The following is a 20199-nucleotide window of genomic DNA, read 5'->3' as shown; positions in this document are numbered from 1 at the left end:
GCCCTTCTTGCATTAGCCCTTTTTGTATTCATTGCCTATAATCACAAGAAAAGGGTTAGGAGAAAGGACTACATAAAGTTAGGACTCCAAATAACGACTAAACAGTAATGAAAGAAGTGAAAGTTCCTAAACATCTTATAGCCTATCATTCATAAGTGTGGCGCACTTCACACTCATCAACAAGACTCTACTAGACGTGGTTCATGAGACATCAACCTAAATAATATTCCCAAAACCTTATGCTCTGATACTAAGTTTGTAACGACCCAAGGCTAGCCCCTAGACGCGATACAACATACTTGACCCCGAAGGGGGTCTCATACAAACTTCTAGCATCATCATTACATAAGACATAGAAATAATGCGGAAAAATTAAAACTTTACAATCGAAGTCCAACTTCACTTTTCATAAAAGAAAGTAATAGGAAATCTAGACTTTGTCTCATTTACCATCTAAAACATAGGAATACAAAGTTTGGGACTTAGCCCTTTACATCAATAAAAGTCTCAATATAAGAAGTACAATAGGAACTAAGAAATGACTACTCCGTCCTCGGACTTGAGGACTCACCACACTTGGAGATAAGCAATCCAAGTCTTCTTCAAGAAAGAGAGTGTATGTCACCTAGCCGGAACCTACACTTATCAAAATGTAGGAGAAAATGGGTTAGCACAAAAAGTACAAAGTATGGAAATATGCACAAAATCCTTGAAATATGATAAAAAAAAAGGACATTTTATTTGAAAGGTATGCATTTGCGAGGTTTAGCACCAACATGCATCATCAATACCAAATATAAATCAAAATCACCTTTATGCTTATTACATGGTAAAGTCATCACCTTAGTAACCCCTAAGGAACACTTGTGCATTGTATGGTTGGAATCCCATAATACCAACCCTACTATGAACCCCCTTGAAGCTACCTTGGCCATGAATTTCATCTTTAGACCTCATTATAATCATTAGTCACAAATAAGGAAATAGTCATGTACATTACTTGAATATAAGGAAAGTCATTCATAACAACTATCCATTCAACAGACATGCACACATTTGTATCTCATCATAATATAAAGGAACCAACCTACAACATCCTATAAGTCTACTTGTGCAATGTGGGAGTGAAGGCCCATACCTTCACTACTACTAAGTAAACTTACCAAGAAGTCATAGTATAGTTCATGTCTCATTCATTATCTTCATTTAATAGGGAAAAGTTTCCATAACCGATATAGACCATGTGAGTTACATGGAATCTGGTGTCGTGTAACCCCACACCAAACCTACTTGCCTAAGGTAGAACTAAATATATTACTATAAGGTGGATCCACTAGCTAAAGACCTATGTGGGCACATAGTTATGGGATAGGGAGATTGCTTCTAGAAACCCGACCTATTGCATTGGCGGAGGAGCTTCCATCTCATGAGTTCTCTTGGATGACCCAACCTCCTGCACTGGCGGAGGGGCCTTTACCTCATTGACCATATCCACTCGGTTCTAAGCATTATTCCCCAAATTTTACATAATTATATATTGAATTGCATTTACATGTGTGAAGGAATACTCTATCCTTCTTTCAATATAATTCATCAAAATAGCTCATAGATTCATTAAAGGTGAGAATGTACTTTCAACCTTAGAATCAACATTAGTTTGTAAGTAGAACTTTCACATTACATTGGTAGTGTTTTCGTGAGAAATAGACTTTCAATCAACATAATACATCATCATCATCCTAGACTATTCATGCATCATCAAGTATAAGGTAAGGGAATAACAACCTTTCAACAATACCATACTTTATACATTAGTCATAGGAGATTTACTTTCTAAATGAATCAATAGTTTATACACTCCTTGCATCCATATGTACAAACCCTAGCAATTTACCCCTTTTCAAGGTCATGAATCATGTCTCACAATTACACCTAAATATACTACAATAGGCTTTAATAAAATAAGATTCAATAACGAAATTCACATAGAAACAATTCATAGTAATCATCTTGCATCAATAAACCCCTCACAATTCTTGAAATTGGGGTCATGTGGGTGTTCATGGGTTCAAGGGGAATTTTACAATAAAAATCACCATCAAACATCAAATCATCCATAATATAATGCAATTAACATAATAAAATCATTTTTAGGAATAACCCATGGTTAGAATGAAAACCCTAGTTTTTGAACAAGTTACCAATTTAGAAATCAAGAGTTGAAGGGCTTCATGGAGAAAAGTATTCCATGAATCAAAGTCCCCAAACCTTAATTGATGTTTACCCACGAAATTGGAGTGAAAATCTTGAAGCTTGAACCCTAATCTTGAGCTTTTTCTTTGTTCTTCAATGGAGTTTAGAGAGAGAATATTTTTGGGAGGGAAGTTGGTTGAGTTTGAGTTTGTGAGTTATGAGAGTTAAAAGGGTTGTTTAATAGTTAGTAATACTTTAATATACTTATAGTAACTAATAATAACCGTCCCTACCCTTAATTAGTTGAATTAGGATTTTACCTATTTTTCCCTAAGATGACCGACTTAAGGCAGCTTCTCAAGCCCCATCCACGAGACCCCAACTATGGAGCGTGGTTGGAACCATGGACCCATACTAGTCACTCATGGTTTGGGGCTGGGGTTTGTCATCATGGCCAGCCTTCAGGCCTCATCCACGAGACCCTTTCATGGGGCGTGAGTTGGTCCACAAACTGTACTGCATGCTCGTGGAATGGGACTGAGACTAGGATATTTTGGGGACATTTGAGGGAGCTAAGTCTTGACTCATGAATCCCATCTACGGAGCGTTAGTCAGTCTACGCCTCGTGGTCCCTATTTCGTGGATGAAGCTATTTTTGGACAACTTTTTGGACCTTCCCTTCGGTCCTCCTCATGGACCCTTAGGGGGGTTCTAGGGGTGTCGTGCCTTGACGTTTATGCACTAGAACCCTAGTACTAAGTTAGGAAAATTATTTTACGGCTTTAACCTTACATTTTAACTTCATTAGGCTACTAGACTACACAATAGGCTCTAACTTAGGTCATTAGATTTCCGAGGTGTTACAATGACTTTAAGGAATTGAATTCGGGCGAGTAGAACTCTCAGAATTGATCTTAGTGTGAACGGTATCTTTTTAGTGTCGTTGGTTGAAGGCGTGTTATGAAATGGGGGTCTTGGAATTATGAAAATAGCTTGCTGTTTCGTGCAAGCCGCCTTGGCGGTGGTTTTGGTCACTCTGGTAAGGCCGCTGTAGCTGGGTAATGACGTTGTGGCGGGCCCGACGCAACTTAAAGTCGTAAATAAACCCCAAAATATCTTTATTCTGGACTTTTCAATTTTTAGAGCTAAGGAACAAACCCTAGGCGATTCTTGACGGTTTCCACCATTCTTAAGGCTAAAGATAAGATTTTAACTACCCAAATTCATTTTTTTGATCCGTAGAATATAATCTAATAGGTAATTATTGATGGAGAAGGGTTTTGATCTATAATTTATTATGGAAATAACCCTAATTTGGATACTTGAGACATGGATATGATCTAGAGTTGTTAGAATTGTTAGTAATTCGGGTAATTAATGATTGTTTATTGATTTCCATATTATATTGATTGTTTGTAGACCAAGAACAAGCGGAACGAATCTGGAAAGGGAAGGATTAAGTTTCTTAGGGTTTCAAGGTTGTTTCGAGGTATGTGATGGTTGTGATTCTATGATTGTGTGATGTGTATTTGTTCTTGATTCATTATGATACATGTATGTATGTGAATGTTGCATTATTGATCACACTAGCTGTAAATGAAATAAATGAATAATTATATGTCATGAATCACTTCTTGATTGTATGATGTTGAGAATATACTTATGATTGTGATTGTGGTGTGTTGAATGGATCGGTTGCCACGTTCTGGCATAATTAATTGGGATCGATTGCCACGTTCTGGCATAACTATCGGTTGCCACTTTCCGGCATAACTAATTGGGATCGGTTGCCACATTTTGGCATAAACATTGGATCAAGTACCATGTTCCGTTATGCTAACTGTTTGGCTTTGGGTTCCTTCAAAGGACGAACTACTTGATATAACTGTGATATTTGAGAATTGTGAAATGCTCAGTTGTTTGTAAATGCTGATGATATTGTATATGTTCGATGTATGCATGCTATTATTATGTTGTATTGACTTACTTATGTTGAACTTAATGGAATAGCCGCGTGATCCTGCCAGTACACTATGGTTGTGTATTGATATTGCACTTGATCTTTCTTTGTTGAGTACAGGGCATCTTCAGGTGGCTATTGATAGACCTCAGCTAGGTGACTAATGAGCGTGACCGGATTCAAGGGTGAGCCAGTTCGTTCAGGATGCCATGGATCTTTCTTGGTTAAGTCCACTCTTTACAGAGTTAGACTATTTGTTAAGGTGTTCGTTTAGTTTCAGGGTTGTACCCCCTGTTCTTAGTTTGGTACAATCACTTTCAGGTTTTATGGGTTGTTCTTCCGCATTAGTTTGGTTGGTTGTTTGTTAAAACCTTGGAGTTTATGGAGACTCCATTTTTATTGTTATTTAAACTTGCTTTCGTAACTTTAAATGCTTTAGTTTTCATAAAATTTGTTAGTTGGGATTGTAGTATCGGTTCTCCCACCGGAGGGTTAGTGTGGGTGCCAATCACGACGGTCTGGGTCATGACAAGATTATCAAAAAATTTCAGATTCAAGATTTTCCTCTCCCAGTTCATCGAATATCCTTTCAATTTTGATTCAAAATTGTTGAAAATTTTGATATTCAAAATTCTTCTCCTAGTTTATTGAAGATCCTTTTAATTTTGAATCAAAATTGTTGAAAATTTTGAGATACATCATGAATATTTTCGCTACTTAGCATTTTACTATTTATGTATCTTGTTTAAATTGTTAAGTGTTGTATTTAAACTAGATTCATTAAATAAATAATTGTTGCCCATCAGATGTTAGATTTGAGATCGATACATTACCGTGTGGTAGTTGCTATGCAATTGATACATTTAGTAAAAATTCAAATTTATGTATCATATCTAAAAAATTAGTGCATGATACATTACTATTTATGTATCTCGTTTGAATTGATAAGTATTGTATTTATACTAGATACATTAAATACATAATTGTAGCCCATAAGATGTTAGATTTGAGATCGATACATTACCGTGTGATAGTTGTTATGTAATTGATACATTTAGTATACATTCGAATTTACGTATCATATTAAAAAAATTAGCGCACGATACATTACTATTTATGTATCTCGTTTAAATTGATAGGTATTGTATTGTTACAGAATACATTTAATATGTACTTGTTGCCCATAAGTTGTTTGGTTTGAGATCGATACATTTAGTTAAACAATGATTTAGTTATAATATAGTACTGCACATACATAACAAACATATGATACATAGTCAATAAATTGAGCCTATTGTTCGTGTTTTCCTGTAAAAAAAAAGAACTGGAAAGAAAAAATAAATTGAGTCTATTGCCAGACGACTCTTGCGATAAACGCTACATTCATTGGTTGTAGTGAGTCGCCACAAGGAGGACGAAGGACATATCCTTTAATTTTTTCCAGATAATAAAATGTGAAATGTAATATTCATTCATACAAGAATAGATAAATGATTGATCAACTTCATTTTTCAAGCCTTTATATTTGTTGATTTGATTTCTTTTCAAAAATTTGGATCCCCTCTTTACAAAAAAATAAAAAAAATCATTAACTGGAGAGAGAAAATATTTAAAATTCAAAAATATAAGAGTGATGAAGGTAACTGGTGATGTAGTGGAGAGATTATAGGCATGAAAAAAAGGGAGAAAATTGTGGAGTTGGATGATTGAAAGTTATGTATTTGGAAAAGAGATAATTTGAGAAAAAAGAGAGATTTTTGTATTTTTTTAAAATGGTAGGGAATAATAGAAAATAGGATAAAAAAGGATGTATATATAGTTAGGTAATTTTTCCTATTAAGTATCATTGAGATTAAGCGGGTCAAATTGGACAAGTCAAGACCCAACCTGTTTTTAAGCCAATTTGAGCTCAAAGTAAACTTGGTCAGATCAGGACCCAACCCAATTTCTATTTCAACCCATTTTAATATCTCCAATTTCAAACCGACCCTCTCATTTGACACCCCTAATCATTAGGGGTGTTTTAATAAAAATAAATTGGATAAACTACACCAAATCAATAAATCATGTCAAACTAAAAAAATCTATTACTCCTTCCGTTTAAAAAAGAATTGCCTAGTTTGACTTGAAATGAAGTTTAATACAATAAAGATGACTTTTCAATCTTGTGGTTATAAATTAAAGTTATTTCAAATGTATCAAAATGTTCTTTAATCTTGTGGAATAAAACATGTCACGTGGGAAGCTGAAATTAAAGTGTTACAAAAAAAAGGATCATTCTTTTTTAAATAAACTAAAAAGGGAAATAATTCATTCTTTTTTAAAATGGAGGGAGTAATAATTTGATTTGGTATTAATTAATAACTTGAATTAATGAACTATATAATAATTAGGTTTAGCCATGTATAAAGACCGGGTTGGAATGAGTTTATAAATACAAAATAAAATTATGTGTTGGGGTTTTAATTTATAAATCAAACAAATTTTAATATTATCGCATTATATATTTAGGATATGATAATATAGCCGTCATATCCCGAGCCTACACCCTGGGCGGGACTGGCACTCGGGGACTAAGCTTCCCTTTCTTACCAAATCTCATAACGCCCTTCATGGGTGAAACTTTCAAGTATACCCAATGATCTACTTCAAACTCTAACTCCCTTCCCCTAATATCAATGTAGGATTTTTGACTACTCTGCGTTGTTTTCAACCTCTCCTGAATAACTTTCCCTTTCTCCATAGCTTGATGAACTAAGTCTGGTCCTATCAACCCTGGTTCACCAATCTCAAACCATCCAACAGGAGATCTGCATCTTCTACCATAAAGAGCTTCATAAGGAGCCATCTAGATTCTAGAGGGGCAACTATTGTTGTAAGCAAACTCAATGAGAGGTAGGTGATCATCCCAATTCCCCTTGAAATCAATTACACAGGCCCTCAACATATCTTCTAAAGTCTGAATAGTGTGCTCTGCTTGACCATCTGTCTGAGGATGAAAAGCAGTACTTAAGTTCACCTTTGAACCGAAGCCTTTCTGAAAAGATTTCTAGAATTACGCAGTAAATTGTGCACCTCTATCTTACATAATCAATACCGGAGCCCCATGGATTCTGACTACCTCTTGAATGTACAACTTGGCATAGTCTTCTTCTGAATCGGTAGTCTTTACCGGCAAAAAGTGGGCTGATTTCATCATTCTATCAACAATCACCCAAATAGAATCATGTTGCCTGCAAGACCTTGGTAAACCTGTGATGAAGTCCATATTGATCATCTCCCACTTCCATTTCGGAAGTTCTATATTCTGAGCCATACCACCGGTCCTTTGATGCTCTACCTTAACTTGTTGGCAATTCAGACACTTAGCAACAAACTCTGAAATGCCCTTCTTTATACTAATCCACCAATAAACTTCTCTCAAATCGCGATACATCTTTCTGGAACCCAGATGGATAGAATATCTAAAGCTATGAGCTTCCTCCATGATCCTTTCTTGGAGTTCATCCACCCTTGGTACACACAACCTACCTTAATACCTCAATACACTATCTCTCCCTTGTTCAAAAGCCATTACTTTTTGCTTATGAACATTTCCCTTTAATTCAAGCATAATAAGATCTTGGTCTTGTTTCTCTTTAACTTTAAACACTAATGATGATTCAGCTCCATTCATCACCACTACCCCTCCTTCTATGGAGTCTATTAGTCGAACTCCCAAGCATGCAAGTTTGTGCACATATTTTGCTAACTCTTTCATATATTCCTCAAAATGGGCCATACTACCCATAGACAATCTACTTAAATCATCAACAATAATATTAGCCTTTACCTGGGTGATAAAGGATACTCATGTCATAATCCTTGAGTAACTCTAACCACCTTCGCTGTCTGAGATTAAGTTCTTTCTGACTAAACACATACTGAACACTCTTGTGATTAGTGAATACATAAACATGAACACCATACAAATAATGGTGTCATATTTTTAAAGCAAATACTACGGCAACCAACTCTAGATCATGGTTTGGATAATTCTTCTCGTGAACCTTAAGATGTCTGGAGGCATAAGCTATAACTTTTCCATCCTGCATTAATACACAACCCAAAACAACTCTAGACGGATCATAATATACAACAAAACCTTGAGTGCCTTCTGGTACGGTCAATACTGGGGCAGTAGTCAACCTCTTTTTTAATTCCTGAAAGCTTTTCTCACAAGCCTTAGACCGTTGAAACTTCACTATTTTCTGAGTCAACTTGGTCAAATGGGATGAAATAAATGAGAACCCCTCTATGAACCTTCTATAATATCCATCCAACCCCAAGAAACTCCTAATATCAGTTGGAGATGTGGGTCTAGGCCAATTCTGCACTGCCTCTATTTTCTGGGTATCAACTCTAATTCCATCACCGAAAACAATGTGGCCTAAGAATGCCACATACTCAAACCAAAACTCACATTTTGAGAACTTAGCATACAACTCCCTATCCCTTAGAGTTTGGAGAACTATTCTGAGATGGCTTGCATGATCTTCCTCATTCCTCGAATAGATTAGTATGTCATCAATGAATACGATAACAAACATATCTAAATAAGGCTTGAATACTCTATTCATAAGGTCCATGAATGTTGCAGGTGCATTGGTCAAACCAAAAGGACAAAACTAGGAACTCATAATGACCATAACGGGTCCTGAATGCTGTCTTGGGAATGTCACATTCCCCTACCCTTAACTGATGGTAGCCTGATCTGAGGTCTATCTTAGAGATACAGGTGGCACCGTGTAGCTGATCGAAATGATCATCAATTCTCGGAAGAGGATACTTATTCTTGATGGTAACCTTGTTCAACTAGCGGTAATCTATACACATTCTAAGGGAACCATCTTTCTTCCTGACAAATAAGACCAGAGTGCCCCAAGGTGAGACATTTGGTCGAATAAAACCCTTATCAAGGAGATCATTCAACTATTCTTTTAGCTCTTTCAACTCTACTGGAGACATTCTATATGGCAGAATAAATATTAGACAAGTTTCAGGAAGAATATCTATACCAAAGTCTATCTATCTTTCAGGAGGGACTCCGGGTAGTTCATCAGGAAATATTTCTGGAAACTCACTCATAACTGGAACTGACTCAATAGGAGGTGTCTCAACACTAGAGTCATTAACTCGGACTAAGTGATAGACACAACCCTTGGAAACTAACTTTCTTTCCTTAAGGTAAGAAATGAAATGACCTTTACACAGTGATGAACTACTACATCACTCTATAACTGGCTCATTTGGAAACTGGAACTTGTCAACTCGATATCTACAGTCAATGGAGGAATAATAGGCATGAAGCCAATCCATACCCATAATGACATCAAAATCAATCATTTCTAACTCAACTAAATCAGTCATCGTGCTCTTGTGATTGACGGAAATGGTACAATCATGATAGACTCGCTCCACTAGAATAGACTCCCCATCAGGTGTAGAAACACAAAAGGGCTCACAAAGTTTCTTAGGAAGAACATCAAATTTCATTGCAACATAAGGAGTCACAAAAGATAAACTCGCTCTTGGGATTAGCAAATCATACACATTAAGAGTAAAGACTTTGATCATACCAGTGAGAAGATCTGGAGAATTCTCTTGCTCTTGACAACTTGTGATAGGATAAAGACGGTTTGCTGCTCCGCCTGCCCCTGAAGTAGCTCCTCTAGATGCAGTTCTGTCTGGTGGAAAACTGATGAAGATTGGGCTCTATTGCCATGATTCTCATTACCTTGCCAGTTCTTAGGGCACACTTTCATGAAGTGACCCTCTTGACCACACTTGAAAAAATAGGTGGAGCCATCGCGACACTTACCTGGGTGGTTCCTACCACACTTAGCACATGTAGGAACCAAATTACCTCCTTGTGCAACACTACCTTGAGATTGTGCAAGATTAGCTCTGAAGTGCTGTGAATTCTGACTATTGTACTCACCTTTGTTTCTGGGTGTAGGTGCACTAGCATATGATTGAGTAGGTCCCTTTTTCTTTTGTTGAAAGGAAGAACGGTTCACATTACTCCTTTGCTGCTCAGACTCATTCCTTGTATTAGCTTTCTTGTTTCTAAACTCTTCCCTATCCCTTAGCTTCTCTTCCTCAACCTACTGCACATGAACTATCAACCTTGATATATCCATGTCCCCTATTAACATAGCCTCCTTGCCCTCTTTGCTTGACCAACGGGATAACCTAGCAATAAATAGACTCATCCTGCTCCTCATATCCATAACCATCTCCAGAGCATATCGGGAAAGTTGGGTGAACTTCAAACTATACTCATGAACACTTAGTGAATCCTGCTTAAGGGTTAGGAATTCCCGTACTTTGTCTTCTCTCAGTTTGCGGGGAAAGAAACACCCCAAGAAAGCCTCTTCAAACATAGCCCAACACAAAATTGGTGCACCCTTAGCTCTACCCTTTTTCCACAGGTCAAACCAAGTCCTAGGAACATTCTTCAGTTGATATGCCACTAGTTCCACTCGCTCAGCATCGGCAACGTGCATAACCTCAAATACCTTTTTCAGTTCCTCAACAAAATTTCCCAGATCCTCGATAGTGCTTCAACCGGTGAAGCTTGGAAAATTCATCCTCAAGAACTCGCAGATCCTCGAAGTATCAGCCTCTTTTTGTCGAGCCCCTCTTTGTTCCCTAACTTGGTTGGTCACAGCTTGACTTAGCATTCAGATTGCTTTCCGAAATTCAGCATTGGTGGCCTCTCCTTAGGGTTTCACTTCTGGTGCATTAGGTACCTCTTGCTCCTCAACGTTCCTCCTAGAAGGACGACCTCAGACAACTCTTCGTGGAGGAATGATCTGAAAGTGCAAGCACGAGTTAGAAATAAACTTTATAGAGATGAACTCTATCGCACGAAATAAGTGAAGGAAATTCCTAAATGTTGCAGCCTCCTTTATAGATGTGGCGAGCTTCACACTGTTAACTAGGGCTGTACAGACAAGGCTTCATAGACTCCCTAGGACTCTTGAACTCTGTGCTCTAATACCAAGTTTTTCAAGCCTCGAGCCTACACCCTGGGCGGGACTGGCACTCGAGAACTATTTTTGGCCCCAAGTGAACCATTGGCCTGGCTTAACCTATAGTAGAAGACTTAAAGAATTAATACAAGAATTCAAATACACTTTAAAACAACTGTCTCAAATAAACTTAAAACGTTTAAGAATAAACATTCAAATTAGCCAAAGTGGAAATTCAAGTCTTTTAGTAAAACATCAAAAATACAAGACTAAAGAACTCATATCTAACTGTCTATGAAGCCTCAACATCTTAAGAAGGATGTTGGGACAACAAGGCGCTGGATGCTGATCCTGGTTACTAGTATCAGCATCATAAAACCATGCAGGCCAAATGGCATCATTACATTGAATGTACGAGCATGCAAGGGGAAAATTAAACATGACATAAGCATGAAAGGAATCTAAAAAGAACACTTACCTTAGCTTTACTCGACTCATGGAAACTCAACTCAAATTCAAAGTAGAAAAACAATAAAGGTGCAGCATATACAAAGCATTAAAAGAGTAGGTGCCAACTCAATGTATTAAAGAAATACAATAACAACTTAGTTTATATATAAAGTAATATAATACTGTGGGAGTTTCTCTAACCGACAACCATCACTATGAGCTAAAGTGATGATACAATGTCTCACCCACGCTGCTAGAACTATCCTATACCTTACCATGATATAGAATGCCTCAACTAAGTGGATCCACTAGTCTATGCTAAAAAGCACTAAGGAATCATCTAAAAAGTATGACCCTTTCTTACCCATGATGGCTACTTGGTTTATGGAAACTTGAGTTATTATGAACTCTTCCCCATATCGGTGCTCAATACTACTCCCAAAATACACTCAACTCATATGTTTTAAAAACAAAAACTCTTTCTGTGGTTTGAGATAATTACTCAAAACTAGCTCAAAGACTCTCTTGGAAATCGGAGTATCCTCTCTTGTTTAAATGTGAAAACATTTACTCTTTGGGAATACATAGTCCCGATATACTCTTTTTGAAGAAATGAACTTCAATCTCTACTCTTTACTCAACTCAAAACTCAAGTCTTAAAACAAAGTTAAAACGTTTGCAAAAGACTTTTGGAAAACTCTATTAACTCATATTGACTTGACTCTTAACTTTATTTGAATTGAATTATGGATTCATTGCTCATGATCTCATGTTTATGGATGATTTCATGGTGTTTATACGTACCTTAGAGTGTAGAAATCAACTATAAAACTTAGGCACGTTGCTAGGGAACTCAAACAGAAAGGATTAGGAAAGGGTAGAAGGCCTGGCGACCCTGGCGCTCTAAGTGGCGCGGGGCGCCAGCCTTGAAACTTCAATCAATGGCTTGGGGTGCATTGGATGGCGCAGCGCCCCAGAGGCCAAACTTCAGAACCCAAGTTGGGGTGCTCTGGCTAGCGCGGCGCCCCAGACCCCTCCCCAGAAAATTCCCAATTTTTCCTGCTCGATTTTCAACTCTAAACCCCTGTAGATTCAATTGGTTCTTTTCCTAAACACTTGGATTCGACTATATCACCAAAATATATAAGAATCTACTCAAAATCACATCATGAATAAAACTCAAGAAACTTCTCAACAACTTCAACAACAATAACCCACAAGAACTTAAACAAATTTCATCAAGAGCTCATAATTTTTTTCTTTCAAGAACACAATTATGCTAAATTGAATCATGATTGGCGCGTGGGTGAACTAACCCAACACTATGTGATCTCACATACCTCGTAGGGATACCTCTCGACAAAATCCACGATCGTAGCTTCAAGAACTTGACGATTCCTTGTTTCTTCTCCTCTTTTCTCATCTTCTTTTTTCTTCTATCAAAACCCTAACTCTTTTTTATTAACGTAAACTGAACCAAATCAGTTTCGACCCCAACTTAATTTCCACAAAAGAAATTTAAATAATTGGGTAGTGAAAAGACCATAATACCCTCCAAAAATCCGGTTTTGACTTTCCTTATCTAGACAGCCCAACTTTGAATGGAAATATCTTCCTCATGTGAACACGGAATTGAGCAAACTCGGCGGCGTTAGAAAGATAATTCAAAGATCTTTCCTATGGTACTGGTAGCACACCTAAATCAACCTGAGCTAGGATTTATGGTCATTTGAAGTTGACCCAAAACTCAAACCTAACATAACTTAACCAATTTTCTAGATTTTTCATTCTTTTCAAAAATGACTCTTTCTAATTCTATCTATTTCTAGTTCTTTCAAATGTCGAGGTGTTACAGTAACAACACATCCCATCGTTACAATTGAAATAAAAGAAATTGAGCGGACATAAAAGTAGTCGATTTGGGCCGTTATAGCGGTGTAAGTTACTGTAGATGTACGGAAAACTCCCAAAATCACTCAATATCGCCTAACAATGTTTTGTAGAAGAAAAAGGGCATGAACCTAAGGCACATTTCAACAATTTTTTCATCAAATATCTTCGTAAAGGTTAGCAATTCAATCCCCTACTTTTGTAGTCATGTCAGATTAAAAGTCAACTTCATAATTTGATTACGATCAATCTAGGAGGTATTTTGATATGAAATTTGACATATTCCTGACCATTGAGTACTTATTTTGTAGGATAAAGAGCCTTGCTATTTTGTATCTCATGCAGCAAGACATAAATATTTTTGTGAAGCTGTAGTGAGAAGTGAACGAGGCTGAAAGGATAGGATAGTCCATTTCTTTGCCAAGTTTCTAGAAGAGGTTGTTTTCACACCAAAATTCACATTAAAGGTTTAGACACATCATAATATCTATGCCAAATTTGAAAATTTAAACTCGTCATCTGCTTTTTTCGCCATTATCAAAAGAATAAGATGCAGCAAGTACTTTTTTGTCAAGGTTGGAGATTATTTTTATATTTTTAGTCTCATATGGAGACCATTACTGGCCCACCATATACCAGCAAAATAAAATTTAAAAAGGATATAGTCCGTGTTGTCAATGAAAAACACTTCAATTCGGCTTGGTTTTGATGCGACAATCAATATTAATTTGAACACGACATGACATATATGGTTCCAATGAGATGAAGCTATTGAAAAGCTTTTAGATAATAGACCTCATAAACCATTGGTAAGTAAGGCAAGTTTGGGAATAGAAAACAAAATTGCCAAAAAGAAATATGAAAATCATTGGGCTTAATAAATAAATATTTATTTATTAAATTTAAACTTCGAAAATCATTTTATCATGAGGCTTCGTAAAACGTTCCATAACGACATGATTTTGTCAAAGTAACCTTATTACATAAAATTTATGATATGTTTGACCTAAACTAATAAGAAGAAGAAGACAAAAGAATTTAATAAAGAGTTACATAATTTTTTGAGACAAATATGAGAAAAAGCCACCACATGAACTAGATCGAAGAAATAGGCTACTGACGGCCACCTTGTCCAAAGCAATAGCAACAAATCCAAGGTAAAATTTTGCAACTTTGTTTGACTTATCTTCTTCTAAACTGTCAGATCCAACTCTGTTTAGGTATAAAATTAGAACTTTGAAAAAGGTTTTAATCTATTTAAAGAATAGAAGAATGTTCGGTAGAAATATTTAATTAGATTTAAATATCGAAAAACTTTTGCAGTAGTGACGATAAAACCTTTATAGTTGTAGCTATGGTGTTGTAGTATCCATTCTCTAATTAGATTTAAAGTTCCACTCTACTGACCATCCCTGCATGTTTGTCTTGAAAAAATCAACTTGTTTCATTGTGTGTAAAAGTGCATTTATATACCATCCTTTTTGTATTTTTGATGGATCCCGAGTCATTGAACCGTAGTAGCAATGCGGTTGAGGTAGTAAGGAATGAGATTGATAAAGAGCGTATCAGGAAGGAGATCATTGCAGAAGAGGTTACTCAAAAGCAGATGTTGGAGTTGGAAGTAAGGAGAGAGCTTATGATGGAAAGAGAAAAAACAATGTTTGGAGGAGATAGATTTGCTTCTTTCTTCAAGAATCAGGCTGATTCCATGTTGTTTAAGGAAAAGATGGGAATGGGCGTCTCTACTCTGTCTAGACATGGCATGGATCACATCTCAGAGACTTCTTTTCGCCACCGTGCTGTGGAACCAAATATTTCAACATTGAATCAAAGTCCAAAGGTAGAGATTTTACAAGTGCAGCCCCCTAACCTTAGCAAAATCTTGCTGGTTCGTGTTCTTCTTTATTATTTGTCATGAAGGAATTTATTGATCATTCCTGATCTCCTTTTCCTTTTCTAGTTTGTTCCTTTTGTATTCCAGAGTCCACAAGGGATAAAATTTGATGAAATGATCTAGGCTTCTGCATTTGTGGCATAACTATTCTCTGATGTCTTTGTCGGTGATCTTCTAAGGGCTTCTCAAATGATCTAGGCTTCTGCATTTGTTTGAACCTCTTCGTCATTAAAGAAATATTCTCTTCCCGGGAATCATCATTTTCTTGATTATTTTTCAGCTCCTAGGTCATGAAATTTCCAAAAAGCGCATCCATCATCATAGTTTTTAGATCATGTGCTTCAGTAATTGCTTCAACTTTGCTTTCCAATGATTCAGGGACAACATTCAGAAGTTTTCTGACAGCCTTTCCAGTGGGTACTATCTCTCCTAGTGAGTAGATTTCATCAATGATGGCAGTGAATCGGGTATGCATGTTTTGAATTATATTTCCTTCCATCTTTTTGGACAACTCATACTACCTATTCAAATTATCAATTATGGATTTATTTACCTGACTTGTCCGCTCATGAGTTGTTTGCGGTGTCTCCCAATTCACTTTAGCATTTGGACATGCTGAAATTCTATTATACTCATTTGGAACTATTCCACAGATCAAGATTTTCTTATCCTTTGCATTGTTATGAATTGCCAACTTGTCAGCAACATCCCATTCCTTTTTCTCCTTGGTCTTGAGTTATACCATAAGTTCTTCCACCATCCATAAGACTTTCCACTGAATAGTGGTGTTATTGTCCATGACGCTCCTTCATGTGCAGTAGGTGGTGCAACTATTGATCATTTACAAGGTTTGAACCTTCTAAGTGAAACGACGTACTCTGAGACCAATGGAAGAAACCATAACAAGCTAACAAATACAAGAACTAGGTTTTTGCAGTAATAGAGAAAATAATAACGTAACAGAATGACAAAGAGATTTATCGTGGAAAGCCTAATTGCTAACCACGACCTGCAACGTGTAGGATTTCAACAACTTCTCACTAAACTTTAAAGAGAAACTTTAGATTACAACTCAATAATCAAAGGGACTAACTCTAGTACCTCAAGTGTAATGATTAACTATAACTGCTAAATTTGATCTCCAGGAAGTCAAATCCACTTCTTGTTACAAACTCCCTAAGAAGCCAAATTAACTTCTTGTTACAAACCTCACAAGCTCAGTTTCACACTTAGAATAATTACCACTCATCAACGATTCTAAGTTAAACTAACCAAACATCTAGCTTTAGAAAGAAAACCTAATTCTAATTCTTCTTTCTTCTGCAGTGTTCTGCTTAGAAAAACTCGTTTGATGATTGCGAAAGCTAATGTTCTCATTTGATCATTATCTATTTAGGCAAACTTCTCCTTAAATAGAACCTCCTAGTTCCTCACATCTTTCTCTGTTTTTTCTTCTTCTCTTGAGAACCTGGTCCATGTTTTAATTATCAAAACATGTTCAGGATATTGTTGTGTCATCATATTTGTTGTGATTCTCGTAAAAAGGCCTAGATTCCCTAATTTTCTTCCTTTAGATATTCCGTCTAGTCATGTATGTGGTTTTCTGGTGACTAGTTTACATAACCAGAATGCTATTTAAGTCATCTCTAGATTGAGCAATCAAACCTAGTAATAATTTCCTGGACTAGAAACAGTCAGAAATGAAACGTTATCAATGGTAACGACATTCATTCTTATACAAGTGAGTATTTGCCTGGTTGAGCAGAATCAGGTCAGATGATGCTTTCATTTTAATGTGCTCCAAAACATGTTCTCCCTAGGCCGTTGTTCCCTGCTTTAGTAGAAGCTACTATCGCTTTTATACATTCATTTAATGTTTATGAATTCATCAATGCATTCAGATCCGTAAACCATATCGAGGTGTTTAAATTTCTGAGAAGTACTACAAATCAAGATTGCTTGAATGCCCGCTTCCAAGGGAAAAAACACAAACACAAGGAGGAGAACAAAAACTGGAGCATTGGTATTTTTCCAAAGAAATAAAAATTCATCCAGCTTGTGGAGCGTCCTTACGATGATCTGATATCAAGTCCAAACGTTAATGATCCACCATCCTTGTTGATAGATAATAATGCAGATGACTTGAGAAACAACACAGCTCATGAAAAGCAAAACAATAGGGAGTTCACGTTTAGGTGTTGCCAGTAATACGTTTAGATCCATGTGGTGTAATTTGTCTCTATTATCTATTTTGTTTCTCTTGTCTACTAACTAGTAGCTCATTGTTTTTTTTCATGGAAATTGGACTTCTCAAAAGTAGCTTTTGATACATGTGGTGTGATTTGTCTCTTTATCTATTTATGCAAAATGTTTAAGTCTACTCATAAATATAAGTAAGTTTGTTTGTATTGCTAGCCAAGATACGGATCGGTAGTCTCCATCCCCGATTCAGTTAGCCCAGAATCACAACATATCATCATTACCGCCTCAAATATTATGTATCAAAAATGAAAAAAATCAACCAACATACATAGTAGAGTAACACATGCAAAAAAAAAAACCAGTAGTATATAAATGCTTTCCAAAACTCTCTGTTTTGCCTCATTAATAAGTTTTTCTTTTTATACACACAACTATTTCATGGAAGAATCTAGATGGGTTTATGTGGCAATGTATCGATTAAGTTTATCGATTTCTTCAAATCTTTTAATTATCTCTTTTGTATCATTTGTTTACAGGTACACCTTATCTAAACTCACCATAGAAATTCTTGAGAAGCCAAGATATTGTTGGGTTATGAAAGTGATTAGGGCGTCGTGCGGAAGCGTACAATTGCAAATTGTAGAGACCATAAGTTAGATAACAAAAAGTACTCGAAAAACATAATATTATTATTGATATGACCAATTGGCCTACATAATTAAAAACTAGTTAGAAGCATAGAAACTATAGAGAGAAAATCTCTCCATAAACAAAAGTCTCTAAACAACTACATAGTGGATTCTATTGTGACTAGGTAATTTACCCGAAGCGCGGGCATTAATAATCTTTTTTAAACTTTTGAACAACCTTTCCAATAATCAACTGGTATAAGAAAAAAGAGAGTAAATTTTAGTAGGTTTTTAAAACCTTTCAACTGAAATTAAATGATTTGACATTGCCACATATCTCAAGAATTGTAAATATATAATTAATGATTAAAAATATCTTGATATCTATTCATTTTTATCTTTTACATAATTTATCATAATATATGTATCTGATAATTTCATTGTTAGAATAACTCCTTGTGAAAAAAATTATGTGAATGTTTTCTATAATCAATATTAGTTATAAATAATATAAGATCGCTAAAAAATGTACAGCACAACAACATAAATAATCTTTTTTGAGACAATCTACTTGTATGTGGTCAAACGTTCACCACTTTTCGTTATTGTTACTTTGTTACTCTAATAAAATTTATAGAAGTAGAAAAATAAATTTGAAACAACAAAAAAATAATATTGTTGACCATTTTAGAAATTCTTTCTTCATTAAACTACTGATCTGAAGGCCCGTCTAGATGCTTCATCAATGCAACTTTACGATTTTTCAGAAATATGTATGTATAATTGTTGCATTATGAAAGTACAAGTAGATTAAAATGTTATATTCTAGACTCATGTTAAAGAAATATTCTCGAACATTAAAAAAATAAAAATGAGTCTAACCTAGATAACTCAAACGCTCAGCAATGACTTGGGACATGAAGGACAACAAATCTATGTTAATAGACATATCTTTTGTAGTTTAAGATTTTACTTTTATGTAGAGTAGGTTTTGTTTCATATTTTTCAAATTAAGCTTGCCGAAAATAGTCATAACTCATAACAAAAATATTTAGAAGAGACTAATGAGAAGGAAAAAAGAACATTAAAAGGACGAAACGCTTTGTCCAAGTGTGATCATATACATAGCAAACGAAAAATAATCAATATGTCACTCCCCGAGCCTACACTCTAGACATGGCCGGCACTCAAGAACCATTGCTGGCCCCAAGCGAACCCTTAGACTGGCTTATTTACTCAGTGGAAGACTTTACTCAAGATAAATACTTTAAAACAAGTAAACTGAACTGCTCAAAATATAACTTACAATGTATTATAATAACATTCACTGCCAAAGTGGCAACTCAAGTCTCAACTTAACTAAAAAGGAAGAGTAAAGAATCATGAACTAAAATCAACTAACTCTGTCTATGAAGCCTCTAAACAACTGAGATAGACGTCGGGAAAATACCCATGACATCCTAATGAACTAAAATGCTGAAAGCCACAAAAGGATCCTTCGGAAAGCTAGGAGGCTCACCAACTGACTCTGAGAGCTCAACTGGATCAACGAAGCGCTGAATGCTAATCCTGGTTACCTGCGTCGGCATCATAAGACGATGCAGGCTAACTGACATCAGTACATTGAATGTATGAGTATGCGAGTTGGAATGCTAAACATAACATAGGCTTGAAAAAAATCTGAAAGGAACACTTACCTTGGCTTTACTCAACTCCTAAATAACTTAACTCAATATAAGGCAATAAAAACACAGGCAATATATAGAAAGCCTTTAAAACAGAAGAAAACAACTTAGTTCGTTGAAGAAAAGCAATAACAAACTCAACTTTACTTATATAAGAAAGTAATATAGTTTCTGTGGGAGATTCTCTAATTGACAACCACCACAATGAGCCTAAGTGGTGATACAACGTCTTGCACACGTTGCCAAAATTGTCCTATACTTTGTCATCATATAGAACACC

This window comes from Solanum tuberosum, unplaced genomic scaffold (genome assembly GCF_000226075.1).
Source record: "Solanum tuberosum cultivar DM 1-3 516 R44 unplaced genomic scaffold, SolTub_3.0 scf00194, whole genome shotgun sequence".
NCBI classification, from domain to species: domain Eukaryota; kingdom Viridiplantae; phylum Streptophyta; class Magnoliopsida; order Solanales; family Solanaceae; genus Solanum; species Solanum tuberosum.
Note: the sequence above shows the minus strand (reverse complement) of the source record.